Source organism: Triticum dicoccoides, chromosome 6B (assembly GCF_002162155.2).
Source record: "Triticum dicoccoides isolate Atlit2015 ecotype Zavitan chromosome 6B, WEW_v2.0, whole genome shotgun sequence".
Lineage (NCBI taxonomy): Eukaryota > Viridiplantae > Streptophyta > Magnoliopsida > Poales > Poaceae > Triticum > Triticum dicoccoides.
In genome coordinates, this window is record NC_041391.1 from 589,649,068 (window position 1) to 589,665,580 (window position 16,513).

Sequence of the window (16,513 nt, forward strand, 5' to 3'; positions counted from 1 at the left end):
CAAAAGGAATTTCTGGCGCCGTTATCGGGGAGGATCTTCAACATTAACGAGCTTCCTAATCACAAATCTCATCTCCTCGCAATTTACATTATTTGCCATTTGGATATCGTTTTCCTCTCCCCCACTTCACAAAAATTTGCCATTTTATTCGCCCTCTTTTTCATTCGCCGTTTTCTCATCAGATCTGTTTTTGAGTGCAATCTTGTTGCATAGTCATCATGACTCAAGAGAACACCAAGTTGTGTGATTTCTCAAATACCAACAACAATGATTTTATTAGCACTCTGATTGCTCCTCCCGCCACTAGTGCGGAGTCTTGTGATATGAATACTGCTTTGCTGAATCTTGTCATTAAAGATCAATTTGCCGGTACTCCTGATGAGGATGCCGCGTCCCATCTTAACACATTCATGGAATTATGCGATATGCAAAAGAAAAAGGATGTGGACAATGATGTTGTGAAGTTGAAATTATTTCCGTTTTCTTTACGAGATCGTGCAAAATTTTGGTTTTCTTGTTTGCCTCGCAATAGTATCGATTCTTGGAACAAGTGCAAAGATGCTTTTATCACTAGTATTTTCCGCCCACAAAAATTATTTACCTTAGAACCCAGATCATGAATTTCAAGCAACTTGAACATGAGCATGTTGCACAATATTGGGAAAGGATGAAATTGATGCTAAGGAATTGCCCAACTCATGGGTTTAATCTTTGGATGCTCATACAAAATTTTTATGCAGGATTGAATTTTGTTTCTCGTAATCTTTTAGATTCCGCCACGGGGGGTACTTTTATGGAAATTACTTCGGGTGAAGCTACTAAATTGCTAGACAATATTATGGCAAATTACTCGCAATGGCATACCGAAAGAGCTCCTAATAGTAAAAAAAAGTCAATTCGGTAGAAGAAATAAATTCTTTGAGTGAAAAAGTTGATGCTCTTATGAAGTTGGTAGCTAATAAAAGTGCTCCTATTGATATTAATGATGTGCCTTTGTCTACTTTGATTGAGCAAAATAGTGATGCCATATATGTGTATTTTATCTCACGAAACAATTTCGATAACAATGCTTATAGAGGTAATTTTAATCCTAGGCCTTCTCCTAGTAATTCCTCTAATAACTATGGTAATTCCTCTGGTAGTCCAACCTATAATAATAATAGAAACACCTCTGATCTTGAGAGCAATATTAAAGAATTTATCAATATGCAAAAAGCTTTCAACACTTTGATAGAAGAAAAGTTGAATAAAATTGATGATTTGTCTAGAAGTGCTGATAGAATTTCTCATGATGTAGAAACTCTCAAGATGAAAATTTATGTGCCTAAAGTTGAGGAGCAATTAAAGCTCTTTATGTTTCTATGGATGAAAGTAAGAAAAGAACCGCTATGCTTAGAGCTAAAAGAGAATTTTTAGAAAGAGCGTTTTCTAGTGATTACTATCATAAAAGTGATGAAGATCTTAAAGTGATTGATGTTTCTTCTATTGATTCTTTGTTTAGTATATTTAAGATTAATGAAAAAGGGACTAGAGAAGAGCCAACTTTAGTTAGAAGGCGTCCCTATGATTCGGAGGGTGAAAATCTTGTTGAAAATTTTGATAAAGTTAGGTTAGAAGAGGTCAAGACTTTAACTAGTGATTGGCCCAGTATTTTGGATTACAAAGACTTTAATTATGATAGTTGCTCTTTGATTGATTGTATTTCTTTGTTGCAATCCATGATAAATCCACCCCATGCTTATGAACAAAATAAAGCTTTTACTAAACATATTGTTGATGCCATGATGAAAGCTTTTGAAGAAAAGTTGGAATTAGAAGTTTCAATTCCTAGAAAATTGCATGATGAATGGGAACCTACTATCAAAGTCAAGATAGCAAATTATGAGTGTTTTGCTTTATGAGACTTGGATGTAATACGTCTCCAATGTATCTATAATTTTTGATTATTCCATGCTGTTTTATTGTCAATCTTGGATGTTTATAATCATTTTATACCATTTTTCAGTACTAACCTATTAACATAGTGTCAAGTGCCAGTTGATATTTTCTGCAAGTTTTTTTACATCGCGGGAAATCAATATCAGATGGAGTCCAAATGCCTCGCCAATTTACAATGAATTTTTATGGGCCAGAAGGAACACAACGGGCCCTGGTTGCACTTGGGGGGAGTCCCGAGAAGGGGACAACCCTCCAGGGCGCTCTAGGAGGCCCAGGCGCGCCCTGGTGGGTTGTGCCCACTCCGAGTGCCCCCTGGACTGACTCTTTGATATATAAATATCCCAATATTCCAGAAACCCTAGAGGAGTCGATGAAATTTTCATCCAGCTGCCGCAGAGTCCAGAACCATGAGATCCAATCTAGACACCATCACGGAGGGGTTCACCACTTCCATTGGTGCCTCTCTGATGATGCATGAGTAGTTCTGTGTAGACCTTCGGGTCTGTAGTTAGTAGCTAGATGGCTTCCTTTCTCTCTTGATTATCAATACAATGGTCTCTTGGAGATCCATATCATGTAAGTCTTTTGGCAGTGTGTTTGTTGGGATCTGATGAACTTCGAGTTTATGATCAGTTATATCTTTTTATATCCATGAAAGTTATTTGAGTTCTTTGATCTCTTATATGCGTGATCTCTTATAGCCTCGTATTTCTTCTCTGATATTTGGGTTTTGTTTGGCCAACTTGATCTATTTATCTTGCAATGGGAATAGGTGCCCGGTAGTGGGTTCGATCTTACGGTGCTTGATCCCAGTGACAGAAAGGTAACCAACACGTATGTATCGTTGCTACTAAGGATTACAAGACGGGATCCATATGTACCGCAATAGATAAATGGATCTTGTCTACATCATGTCAACGTTCTTATTGCATTACTCTGTTTTTCCATGAACTTAATACACTAGATGCATGTTGGATAGCGGTGGATGTGTGGAGTAATAGTAGTAGATGCAGGCAGGAGTCGGTCTACTAATCTTGGACGTGATGCCTATGTAATGATCATTGCCTAGATATTGTCATGATTATTTGAAGTTCTATCAATTGCCCAACATTAATTTGTTCACCCACCATTTGCTATTTCTCTCGAGAGAAGCCACTAGTGAAACCTACGGCCCCGGGGTCTTCTTTCTCATATATTTGCCTTGCGATCTACTTTTTCTTTGCGTTTATTTTCAGATCTATTAAACCAAAAAAATACAAAAATACCTTGCGGCAATTTATTTGTTCCATGATCTATTTATCCCATCTACAAATTTACCTCACGTCCTTTGCCTATCTTGAGGCACCATACCCCGAAAGGGATTGACAACCCCTTTAACACGTCGGGTTGTGAGGTGTTGTTCTTTGTGTGCAAGGGCTGTTTACAATGTGTTGCTTGGTTCTCCTACTAGTTCGATAACCTTGGTTTCATATTTGAGGGAAATACCTATCACCGCTGTGCTGCATCATCCCTTCCTCTTTGGGGAAATACCGACGTAACTTCAAGCGACATCAAAAGGAATGTTTGATGTTGTTGCCGGGGAGGATCTTCAACATCAACCAGGTTCCTAATCACAAATCTCTCCTCGCAATTTACATTATCTGCCATTTGCCTCTCGTTTTTCTCTCTCCCACTTCACAAAAAATTTCCATTTTCTTTGCCCTCTGTTTTTGTTCGCCTTTTTCTCGTCAGATCTTTTATTTGTTTGTGTTGCCATGTGCCTTCTATATGCTTGCATCTTCGCTTGCTAAAAATCTATTGATATGGATCCCCATCCACTTGCTAATCCTTTTAAAAGATCCAATTATCATGAAAAAATTGCTAGTGATTTGAGTACACTAGATTATCTTTATGAATTTTTGCTTGAGATTCGTGAATGTGAAAATTGTGATGAGGAAATTTATGAAGTGATTCATGATAGCTCTTTGAGTGAAAAGCATGATTGCAATGATTTTACTATAAATTCTATTAATGTCACTTGTGCCAATAATATGCAAAACCCCAAGCTTGGGGATGCTAGTTTTGCTATGTCCACTACTTGTTGCAATGATCATGATTGGGGTGATTCTTCGTATGATCTTGAAAATTTATTCATATGAGATTGATAATAGTGTTTGAAATAATATTGAAAGTGGGTTCGGAATAGTGTCAACTTTAGATCCCACATATTTGGAGAATGTTCAATCTTATGAATTTTTTGATAAAAGTGGGTTTGGAGAGGTCATGACTTTAGTTAATGTTAATCCCACTATTTTGGAAGAGTGTCAAATTTCCATGCATGTAGATCGTGTTGAGAATACGTTATGTGATAGCTATTTTGTTGAATTTGCTCAAAATCCTACAAGTAATTACTATGAGAGAAGAAAATATGGTTGTAGAAATTTTCAAGTTACTAAGTCACCTCTCTTCATATTGAGATTGATATCGTCTCTTTCTTCTTCCTTGCATACGCTAGATGTTTCTTGTCTTGATAATTTGGTTGCGTACAAAATGCCTATGCATAGGAAGTATGTTATAATTAAATGTGTTTGTCACATGTTTTATGATTCTCTCTTTGTGCTTCAATTCTTGTCTTTCATGTGAGCATCATTGAAATCTCATGCCTATCTTAATCTCTATAAAGGAAGAGCTTGTTGGGAGGCAACCCAATGAATAAAATTTATTTTTGCCTTTTGCTTTCTGTTCTTGAGAGTTAGCACAATTATGATACTGGTATGACTGTGTTTTTTGTGTTTTAATTAGTGTTTGTGCCAAGTAAAGCCTTTAGGATCTTCTGGGGTGATAGTTGTTTGATCTTGCTGAAAAAGACAGAAACTTTGCGCTCATGAAAATAATTCTCATAAATCACAGAAAAGAGCTTTTGCCCTGATTATTTTTGCATCAGATTAATATACAAATTACGCTGGTTGTCCTAATTTTATAGAATTTTTGGAGTTTCAGAAGTATTCGAAAGTACTTGATTACTACAGACTGTTCTGTTTTGACAGATTCTGTTTTCTTTATGTTGTGTGCTTATTTTGATGGCTCTATGGTTTTATTTGATGATTTTTTGCCATAGAAAAGTTGGAATACAGTAGATATAATACAAAAACAAAATAATAATAGGTTTTGTACATCACTTATAGTAGTGGTTTGATTTCTTTTACTAACGGATCTCACAAGGGTTTTGTTGAGTTTTGTGTGATTGAAGTTTTGAAGTTTTGGGCTATCTTACGATGTATGAAAGAAGGTTAGAAGAGCCTAAGCTTGGGGATGCCCTGGCATCCCAAGAAATTATCCAATAATGAGAAAACAACTAAGCTTAGGGATGCCCACGAGTGGCATCCCCTCTTTCTTCTAACGACCATCGGTATTTTACTCGAGGCTATATTTTTATTCGTCACATGATATGTGTTTTGCTTGGAGCGTCTTCTATGATATGTGTCTTGCTTGTTTTATTTTGTGTTTTAAGTCATCAATCCTTGCTGGACACACCTATTTGATAGATCCAAAATTATGTCATGACTTGTTAGAATTGCTCTCTATGCTTCACTTAAATTTTTATGAGCAATGGACTTGCTCTAGTGCTTCACTTATATCTTTCTGAGCACGGTGTGCTTAGTATTTTCGAAGAAATGCTCTCTTGTTTCACTTAGATTTATTTTAGAACTAGTAAAATTTTGAAGAAATTCTCTCTTACTTAACTTAATTTATTTTGAGAGGAAGAAAATATGTTATGCTCATGATCTTCACTTATATTTGTTTGAGCTTATGAAAAGCAACACATGAAAATTAGTCCCAAAGTGATAGATATCCAAGAAGGATAAATAAAGAAAAATATATGTCATGAAGATCATTGGACAAAATAAACTTTATTCTTAGTAATAGTTTTGAGATATGATGACGTGATATGTGAGTTATGTTGTTGAGTAATTGTGCTCTAGTAAGAATATTGGTGTTAAGGTTTCTGATTCCCTATGCATGCACGAAAGTCAATAATCATGCAATGAAAATTGTATCCTACTTGTCGTGCATTATTCGGTGTTAATTACACTTAATGCTTGCTTATGAGATTATTCGTTTCTTAGTTGGTCGCTTCTCAATCTTTTTGCTAGCCTTCATTTTGCACCAAGTATGACCTCAACTTGTGCATCCAAACTCCTTTAAACCAGTTTTGCCACATGATTCACTACAAAAAAATACACTTCCAAGATGATATGTGTTTCTCACAGTAGGTCACATTTTTCGTCATGCATGTACATCCATGACGATTTTGTGACAGAATCAAGATAGTCATACATGTGCTGTCGTAGAACTGTTCCATGACATTACCAAAATTATCATCACGGACTGTCCACTTCCATAACGATAAATCGCACGTCACAAAACTGCTTTCGTCAAGGGTGACCGACACGTGGCATCCACCGTAACGGAACGCCGCTAAGCTATCTGGTCGGGTTTTGGATCCGATAACCCGTTAACAACTCGGACCAATGGGAAATTTCCATGTGTAAAATTCTGATTGGCCGGAGGGAACACCTGTCAGCTCGTCAGTGGGCCAGATGTCACCCGTCCATTGGAGGAGACATGCCTATGATACGTCGACACGTGGTTGGGCCCAACAGAGGCCCATATAGGTTAAAAAGGCCGGCCCAATCAAAGGCCCGTAGTACTTACTTAGGTACTAGTGGGCCTGCCCAATAACGGCCCGAAGCCAGATCTGGCCCATTAATTGTTCGCCGAATATTTTGGCCCATTTATGGCCCAAAGTAAGATTTGGCCCGTTAATTGTTCGCCAAATATTTGGGCCCAATTATAGCCCAGTGAATTTCGGCCTATTAGAGGCCCTATGTAGACATGGGCCCATTTCAGCCTGGTGTGACTTTCGGCCTAGGAATGGCCCGTGCTGCCCATGGGACATATATGGTCCGACGAGACATCGGGCCCACTAACGGCCCGTGATAAAGGTGGCAATAGTTAAGCCCAACGTGACTTTGGGCCTATTAAAGGCCTGTCGCATAATTCGGCATGTTGATGCCTATACTAAGCTTTTGGTGTCCTAAAGGCCCATGAAACCAGTGGGCCAACTAAGGCCCGAGATATGTTTCAGCCGGGTAATGGCCCGTGACCTAACTGGGCCCAAAAAGGCCCGTTCTACATTTCAACCTGCTGAAGGCCCGTCGACGACTAGTGAAAATTTCGGCCCAACATGCATTTCGGCCTGCTAAAGGCCCATGGTTTCATCTGGGCCGTAACAGGCCAGTACAATATTCAGCCTGTTAATGGCCCAACGCTACCTGGGCCAAACTAAGCGTTGGGTCCACAAAAGGCCCAACTAAAATATAGGTCGGTGTAAGTTGTGCGCCTGGCGCAAAGTGTGAAGGCCCCAATCATTCGGGCCCAAGAAAGACGCAGGCCGGGCCAATTGTGGCCCGCTAAAAACCAGGCCCGTTAGAGTCGAATGTTTCGGCCCGGTCGACTACATCTGACTTTTTTTTCAAATAGTGAATAATGGTAGTAACTAGTAGGAATTAAGAACAAACCTACTCTATACAATAAAGACATTATGTCATAGTAACTAAGAATAAACCTACACTATACAATAAAGGATTTAAGGTATATTACATCCACTGGGCATCGAAGTTCGTCACCAGTGATCATAAAGCGCAATTAAGAAGTAGATTACAAAAACTGGGCACCATTGCAGTGTAACAAAATAATACTGAACCGAGACCACTTCCAAGACAGTTCAAGAAAGGTTAGCATTGCGGGGGAACTGCTGCACAAGCTGCTCAGCAAGGCTGTGAGACCGGCCTAGCATGTCGGTCATAGCTTCCAGGTGTAGTTCTTTAGCGATGAGGTTCTCATTGGTGTTCTCCGCAATCTTTCTTAGAGATAGGACTTCAAGTCTAAGTTGAGTTGCAGAATGCCTTTTTGCTAGAACTTGGGACTGAAGAAGTCGAACTGATTTAGACAACGAATTTTGTGAGCTTGTGTGACTGCTAGTCTCAAGTAACTTGAACAATGCATCAAGATAAGACTTTGGGGTTGTCTCGCTATCTTCAAGATGTTTTGCCTTCTTTGCTGCAATATATGTTTGGTTTGTCTCACAACCTTCAGCAGACTTGTGCATGCCATTAGGCATATCACCCTGAAACAAAGCAGAGAGATGACAGGTTTTGCACGTGTATAAACAAAGATGATAAGGGTGCTGTCAACTCCATCCAATTTCAAATTAGAAAATAAAGAGTAAGTTCAAAATATCAATAGCATAATTTGGCATTGTTCATAATGCGGGGAGCTTCACCACACTACTGGATTAACATGTCAACATAACAAGCATAGATGAAGGACAAAGAAAATCATTGTGTCTATTTTGGTTAATGTGCATGGCATGTTGTTCATATCATCAGCCACATCAGTAAGATAAAACAGGAGATGACAAGGTGCAAACGTGGACTGCTTCACCACACACTGGATTATAGATCCACAAAAAGGGAGTACTGGGTATGAATAAGGAATTTGGTTTTACATGTAAAACTTAGAACTTATGGTTCTTGCGAACATGCATTTTGGTAGAAACAACAAACTAAACAGCAGTAAATAATAGGGAGTATGAGCAAATTAAACAGCAGTTCAGGATAGAGGCTTTAGAAGGACTGACTTACATTAATAGTTAACACCGGCTTTATAATGCCCTTCTCCATATCAAGGGAAGGATAACTCAAGAATTTCAGCACAGAAAATATAGATATGATAATACTGGTAGGGATAGAGGATAATGAAGATAAGATGCAGATTGATGCTACATAATCAACTACCAATCCCTGGAAGTACAAGCGTTACAGGACAAAATGTACTGACAAGAGCAATGGGCTACACTTCTACACTGGCATTGTCTGTGTATTCTAATTGTTGGTAAGATTAAATATAGATCTGATATTTTTAGTAAATGGTGGACGAGGGAGATAAGATGCAGAATGCTACACAATGAACCAATACCTCTTCCCATAATACAAGAGTGTTTTGAACACTGGTGTACTATACAAAACATTCTTATATTATGGGACAGAGGAAGTAGTTGTTAATGTAAGTACAGTGATAGACGACCTTCAGTCCTTACAAGAGGACTGCAGAGCTAAACCTCTTCAAAAGCACTGGGTTGATTCTAAATTTATGTAAGAGTCCATACGGATCTTACAAGAGTGCATTGATGCTACATAATCAAACAGCTATGAAAGTAGTATGGTCATACAGGGCAAGAGGTACCCACAAGAGCAATGCAGTGTGTAGTATAGTTGCGAGATTTGGTGGTCCCTTGAGAACGAATGTTCTTCTGCTAACAATTTTCGTACAAGTGAGACATTAAGGAAAATGCAGAAATGTAGTTCAAATTGTGATGTGATATCATAGACAGTACCTTACGCTATAGTCGAGACCAATGTGTAACAAGATTATTCCAGTCACCATCGGATAAATGTAGCACCAGAGACTTTACAGAAATTTCCTTTAGAGGCTTGCCATCAAAGTGCGCTTGCCTCAGGTAGGACCGATACTACATCAATGAGTGCTTGAAAAGCGCAACCAACCCTTGCTCATCTTCACTATGCAGTTTGCTCCTTGCCTATTTAAAATAATGAAGTCTTATGTCTACTGTTAGCAGAAACATATGCAGTAATGACCATGAATAACATTAGTACATTACTTACGCGTAAGTTGCGGAGGAAGACTGGAAATTGTTCTGTGTCTGCGGTATAATCTTTCCATGAAGGAAAGATGCGCACAAAGTTCATGACAACAATATAAGCTTCGTCTTCTAAACTGGGAAGAAATGGAACATGGGTCCTATTTGCTGCAATTGGGGCTCTCTCTGGTTCGAAAAGGGATTTGGCAACTGGATTTGGTGTACTCTTTGCTGGAATGAGGGTTTTGCGTCGTAGAACTAGTGCTATGTCAACTGGCATAATCATACTGTTTGCTGCAGTTGGGGTCTGCTGAGTTGGGGCATCAGAAATGACCAGTGTAGTAGGGCTAGAGTCTGCTAGAGTTGGGGTGTTTTATGGGTCAGATGATATTGCAACTACATCTAATGGGCTATTTGATTTATCAGGTGCCACTACCTTTTCCAAATACTTTGCTTGTGCTCCTCCACGATCAGCAATCGCCCTCTTCCTTTTGAACGTCTGATACACAAGAACAACATTTGAATGGATAAATATGGTATGATGATAGATGGAATATGTACTGAAAATGGATAGGCAAGGCGTATTCACATACACGATGTGTAAACTAAGATAATGGCAGTTCAACAAAGTAGAAGCAATGCAAAGCACCAGTAGCAAGATATGTGCGACCAATGTAACCTTGGAAAGTTAGAGCAAGCACCTTGATGGGTGAATAAGATAGGGAATCTTCCTTTGACTCCTCCACTAGGGAGCTACATTGACTTAGGTCTCCCTCTAGCTCAGAATCACTGTTAGGATCATATTTTGAGCATGAATCTATAGGTGGAGAGCGTTTGCATTGCATTGCATCCAGACTTGATTTCAGTCCCTTAATGCCAAGTTTGAGAACCATGGGATTGTTCTACTTCATTCTTTTCATGCATGCAAGCTCATAATCATTATGATGTTGTTCAGAATCTGAGATTCATGAAAACATAAAAAGTAGTCAGATTATCTGTGGAATGCATTGCGGATTCAACTCGAAGAGTGTCTCCCTATAAACCACTCCATATGCAAAGTTCACCCCCAACCATGCTGACCAGACCACACATAGAAATACAAACCCCTTATGTCTCTATAACAGGCAGACACAAATTTCAAAACTGAAGTAGGAACATTAGGATCATATGATATTCGTATTTGAACAAATAAACTAAGGAATTATGAGTGGCATAATGTTTAGCTTCAAGGGTGGAGTGTTGGTAGTGCGACACAAAGCAAGTAGGCAGATTGTATTCCATGTAAAAGACCGAAACCTATGTAAAAGCTGGAAATGACACTTTATTTCTATATAATGCAGTGTTCGTTGCCCACACATGATGGAAGAGATCACATAGAGAAATACTATTCACTCATGTACACGGTTCCAGTATTTAGAAATAGGGTGGTCCACCCTAAAACAATATTGACAACAAATATGACAAGGCAAGCATAGATGTAGTGAATCAATCATTTACTTGTGAGCTTACTAGGACAAGTATGTAGAATTGTAACAGCAGTAAGAGATCGTCCAAAATATGAATCAAGAAGTTTGTCTAGAACTTATTATTTGCAACTAATCGACGTGAATAATTGGATATTATATTGAATGAGTAAGAAAGACAACTAAAATTGTCAACAAACCTAGCTTGCAGTAGTAATCTGAGTCAATGTCACTACGACCAATAATCCAAAATGACTAGTGTCTATTCTGAGGGCCGGAATTTTGAAAACCCTGTGAACTTTAGAGGTACTAAAGATTATCGAAATACATCTGAACAATTAAGTGTAGGTAGCACTGAGCACACAACAAACACTAATGACAGTCCTGCCTAATGAGTAATTAATCAATTATAAAATGGGTGATGAGGAGTGGCTGCTGAGTGTTGAGGATGTATCTAAGGATAAATCGGATTGGCTTGGTGAGTGCTGCATGCCTGAGCCCTGAACGGACTGGAAAGGTAGGCACGGTGGCGCACCCGGGCAGCGGTGATGTTGTTGGGCGAGCGGCTCCTGACCTCCTGTTAGTCTGGCGTCTCCTCCTAAAGTCATGCCGTCCAGGGACGGCATGTCACCGGCGAGGCAGGCGGCTGGGGGCGAGTAGATATCGGAAGCGTGTAGTAGAACAGAGGGGAATCGAGGCCTGGGACGACCCAAAATCCCAGGGTGGGACGGCCCACCGTGGGCACCCTGTAGAGATACACACCCGAGCGGCGAACATGCATTTTCGAAACTAATTTAGGAACATTTGGCTGACCAATTAAACGACTCTGTTTTAATAATGTCATATTCGTATTTGAACAACTAAGCTTGTTTAGCTTGATGGGTGGAGCAGTGCTATTATGACACGAAGCACGTATTCTGATCGTATAGTGATCATAAAAGGGGGGAACTCTAAGCATATTTTTTAAGCAAAAGAGGGTTTCCCCTCTGATTTCTATTAAAGAAACCACCACGGAACCAACATGATCAATTATACCTATTATGACTGTGTCATGGCAGATTTCAAGCTGCAAACCAGAGAAATGTTATTTAGCATCCATTGTGAGCTTCTAACTAAGAACTAAATTCTAAGAGCTGAAAAGAAAGTAGAGTAACCAAGTTAAGATCTATTTTCTGGTTGAGATCAAAAAGTTGAGGAGATATGAAGTACCACCTCTCTTGCGGCGCCGTGTAGGCATCGGGGGTGTGATGGTTGTCGGCGGCGTTAAAGCAGATCTGTGATGGTAGATGGGTGCATCAGGGCATAAGTCCCGTTGTGGTGGAAGAGAAGGTCGTGTGAGCGGCCGCGGCAAAGAGGACGACGGCATCGATGAAGCGAGAGGATGCAATGCAAGGCTATTGGTCTGTCGCCGTGGATGACAAACGTCCATCTCTAGTAGTGGACGACACGGTCTTGGTAGGTGCTCTAGCATGGTGGAGGACGGTGGTGATGGATGTGGTGGAGGACGGCGGTGTTGGATGGGGTGGAGGACGACGGCGGTGGATGGGGTGGCGGACGGAGGCTGGTGTGGGGATGGTGTTCTAGCGCGGATGGTGTATGAATGGGAAAATGGAGGGAGAGCTACGGGGAACCATGTTACTGGACGCGCCTGCCTGAAATATGAGAAAGTTGCGAACTTAGCCCCCGTTTAAAATTTGGACGTCTCGTCGGTTGGGGATAGGACGGTAATCTTGCATCTCGCCAATATTGCCCAGAGCGATTTCGGGCGAGGAGAGGGTGGTTGCCACCCATCGTTGGCGCCCATGTTGTATGAACGCGGCTGACAGGTAGGGCGGCTGTGTCACGTCTGAGTGAAGTTACAAACCTGCCCCTATTGAAAATATTTTCCTACATCGATTTCGGCCGAGTCGAGTTTGTTTTGCCGCCCACCATGTATGAATGGGGAAATGGAGGGAGAAACAGAGGTCTTTCGGACGAGCTTGAATCAAATGTGTTTTGCCTCCCATATTTGGCGCCCAAAGTGTCGGAATGGGCTCAGAGGCGGTCGTGTCACGTCTAATAGAAGTTACTAACCTACCCCTATTTAGAGCAGTGGAAATCGGGCCGATGAATTGTCCGTGTAATGGGTAGACAGTAATTTCCATCTCACAAACACTTGGCTTCGGACAGCCTACATGGGAGTGGACATTTTCCCGCTTCTTTTGAATTTTGGGACAATAAGCATCCACGTTTACCCTGGCAACTAAATTCGAATCAATTTTGTATTCCTATAAGAAACTTTATAAATCATTCTATGTGTTTCTATATGTCTTCAAAAGGACGACAAAGATGTATTCCACTGTCATATATGAATATGGTTTACAAATGCCGATACTTAAGTTCAAAAGCTAGAATCCAGTTTAAGGTGAATTCGAATATTTGGAACACTTCATGTCCAACTCAAATGTCACAAGCAGCATAATGTGTACTCCCATTTAGATATGTACACAAGGGATGTATCAAGATTCAAATATCGAGTCAATTAACCAATAATGTACAGAACTAACAGACATATAAACACTTATAGAGTATATGGACCAAGAATATCAACTAAACATACATAAGCCAGGCCACTGTACTTTTTTTTGCTACAACAACATCTTTTTTTAGCCAAGCTACTACAACACCTTGGCCCTTTCTGATGCGTGTCACTTATGGTCCATCTATACTACTATTATTGCTGAATGCACATTCAGCCCGATTGGCATATCTGTAGGTCTGGCACAGCAATCAAATGAAATGTCTCAGAGTCTTATCAATTAATACAGACTTGTGCTCAAATAAAATTATAAACCAAAAAACAAAAAACAATTATTACACGATCTCTAAAACAAATGGTTTAATTGATTACATGAACAAACAACACAAAGGTTATTCAATGAATCAAAGAACATCTCACCTATGATTTACCAAGTGGGAATTTAATTTTCTTTTTTCCCGCAAGACCTTAACAATGTGGTCAGTCTCAACTTGCTTCCTTCCACCAAATATTTAATGGTGGTCTTGAGTACTGCTTGTGATTGTGTTGTTTGCTTCCTCAACATGTCAACTTCATCTCTAACTGTGGAAGTAGAATCTCTTTCTACCACTAGTTTAGCCTCTAGAGCATCAGTAGTTGGCAATTCATAATGCACGATTGGTCCGGTGCCACTGTTGTGGGATGATACAACGTCCATGGGGACCTCGCTCTTTGATCTTGGGCTAACCTATTTTGCCATTAAAGTTCCGATTAGATTCAGAAAATTTGAAGTTAGCAAAACATCTCAATTGGGAGTTATAACAGCAAACCAGTTAAACAAACAAGGAATTAAAGAGTTTCAATTGGATGCTGAAAAGTAGTTATTAACATCATTTTAACTCGTTGTTGTAGCAACAAAGTAGTTAAACAAATAAGTAGCTATTTAAGTTCAGGCAAACAGGTAATTCTTAATAGTAAGTATCAAACACATAGATAGGCGTAGTCTATAATAGGATTAACAGGATGTGGCATTATGTAATCAGTAGCAAACTAAATTAAGCGAAGCAACATAATTGAACAATTTTTTAATAAGTGGCTAACTAAAATTCCATGAAGCAGGTAACTGAACTTACACGAGTTCTTTATACAGGCACACTGCAACTTCTTTTTCACTTACAAGATTGTACGAAGGAGTCCATGGCATCAACTGCTTGGATACACAGTCCCAATACTTCTTTGTTCCCACACTGCATTGGTAAGTCGAATGGTTAATCTAGTAAGATGGTTCGTCCTTAATATGTTATATGAGGACGTGTTGTCAGACTAGTTGTAGCCACACACATCACAGTGGATTTTACTGTATATTTCATGTGATTACTTTTGGCATATCGAGATCTAAGCAATCTACAATAGGATGAAAAGACTAGCATCCTTCACATTATTGGCAAACTCAGTTCATAGAAATAAGCAATTCAACCATTTTGTGGGTAAATCAAAAGCGCCACTGGAATATTTTTCACTACCCCAATCATACACGAAAAAAGGGCGACGGCACCATAGGGGCTGGTATGGGTGGCCGCCTCGGGAGGCTGGAAAGTGTGCACCTAGTTTGAGTCGTCCAGGTTGGCCCAGGCTAGTTTTGTTCATCCCAACGCATGAGCAGGCAATGTAAAAAATGAAGAAAAATGTTTCAAATTTGATGGGCCAATAATAAGTGCAAGGCAGGCCCTATAGCAGGCTCGTGGCCCAAACGAGCGCCTCCCATATCGATCGACAACAGGAAAAATCCCAACTCATTCGCTCCATCCTCCAGTCTGGTTCGCTCCTAACCTAGCCGCCGCTGGACAGACCGACACAACACTTCCTCGCGCCCTCGTTGGAGGGCGGTCGCAGGGCTTCAAGCGAACGGAAGGACAAGAAGATGAAGATCCAACCCTGGGTGTAGCCTGTGCGGGAGGCAGCAGCGGCAGCACGGGCATGGCATCGAGCTTGCGCAAACAGACAGTTGCAGCTTGCAAGATTAGCATGTGCAACGAGCTGGTACATCACATCCCTGATTATATCTAATTCAACTCTTCAATTCCTAGCCAATAGTTAAACCTGACAGTGTTGTAAACCTGCTTGTATGTAGGGAATCTATGAGAAAATGAAACCAATTTCTACTTACTTTATAACTCCCCCAATCAATATTGAATTGACTGAATCTGATGTATCTAATCAAGTTTCCGGTGCAAAGATACAAGTTCATGTTGTTTCTTGAGCCTGAAGTGTCTAATGAACAGACTACTAATAAAGGATTTGATGCAAACATTTTACATGCTCCTGGTGATGAACATATAGTGTCGAATGAGGGATCTAATGCAAGCATTTTGCAAGCTCATTGAAGGATTTAGTGTCTAATGATGATCTGCTATGTTGAGAAAGACATAGAGATTTGCAGGCATTGATGACAAGCAAATTATAGTGCATTTTCATAGCTTGAGGAAACGTCGAGGCCATCTACCAGAAAGTCCCCGTATCATGACAACATAGCATAAATACTATTCTAATTTGTTGTTTGAAACTATTGGCATACTTGTGCAAGATAGATATATTGATATGCAGTTTGCGCACTGGTTATAGGTGCAATTACACTTTGATATTTTCAGCCAGAGAACGAATAATTCAAGCAGGTACAGACCATGTTTGTAGTCCTTGTACACCATGTTGCATTTTGTGTTTTTTGGTGCTTGCATCAGTTACTGTTTATAATCTAAACTACTTTGGATCTTTAGCTGGTTTTCAAAGTGCATGTAGCTTCACATTTCTCAAGTTATGTTGATTTCCGGAGTGCAAGTGCCTTCGTATTTTTTAAGTTAAATGTTCGCCCCTGGTAACTTGAATTCGTGGATCCTCCACTACACACAAATCATA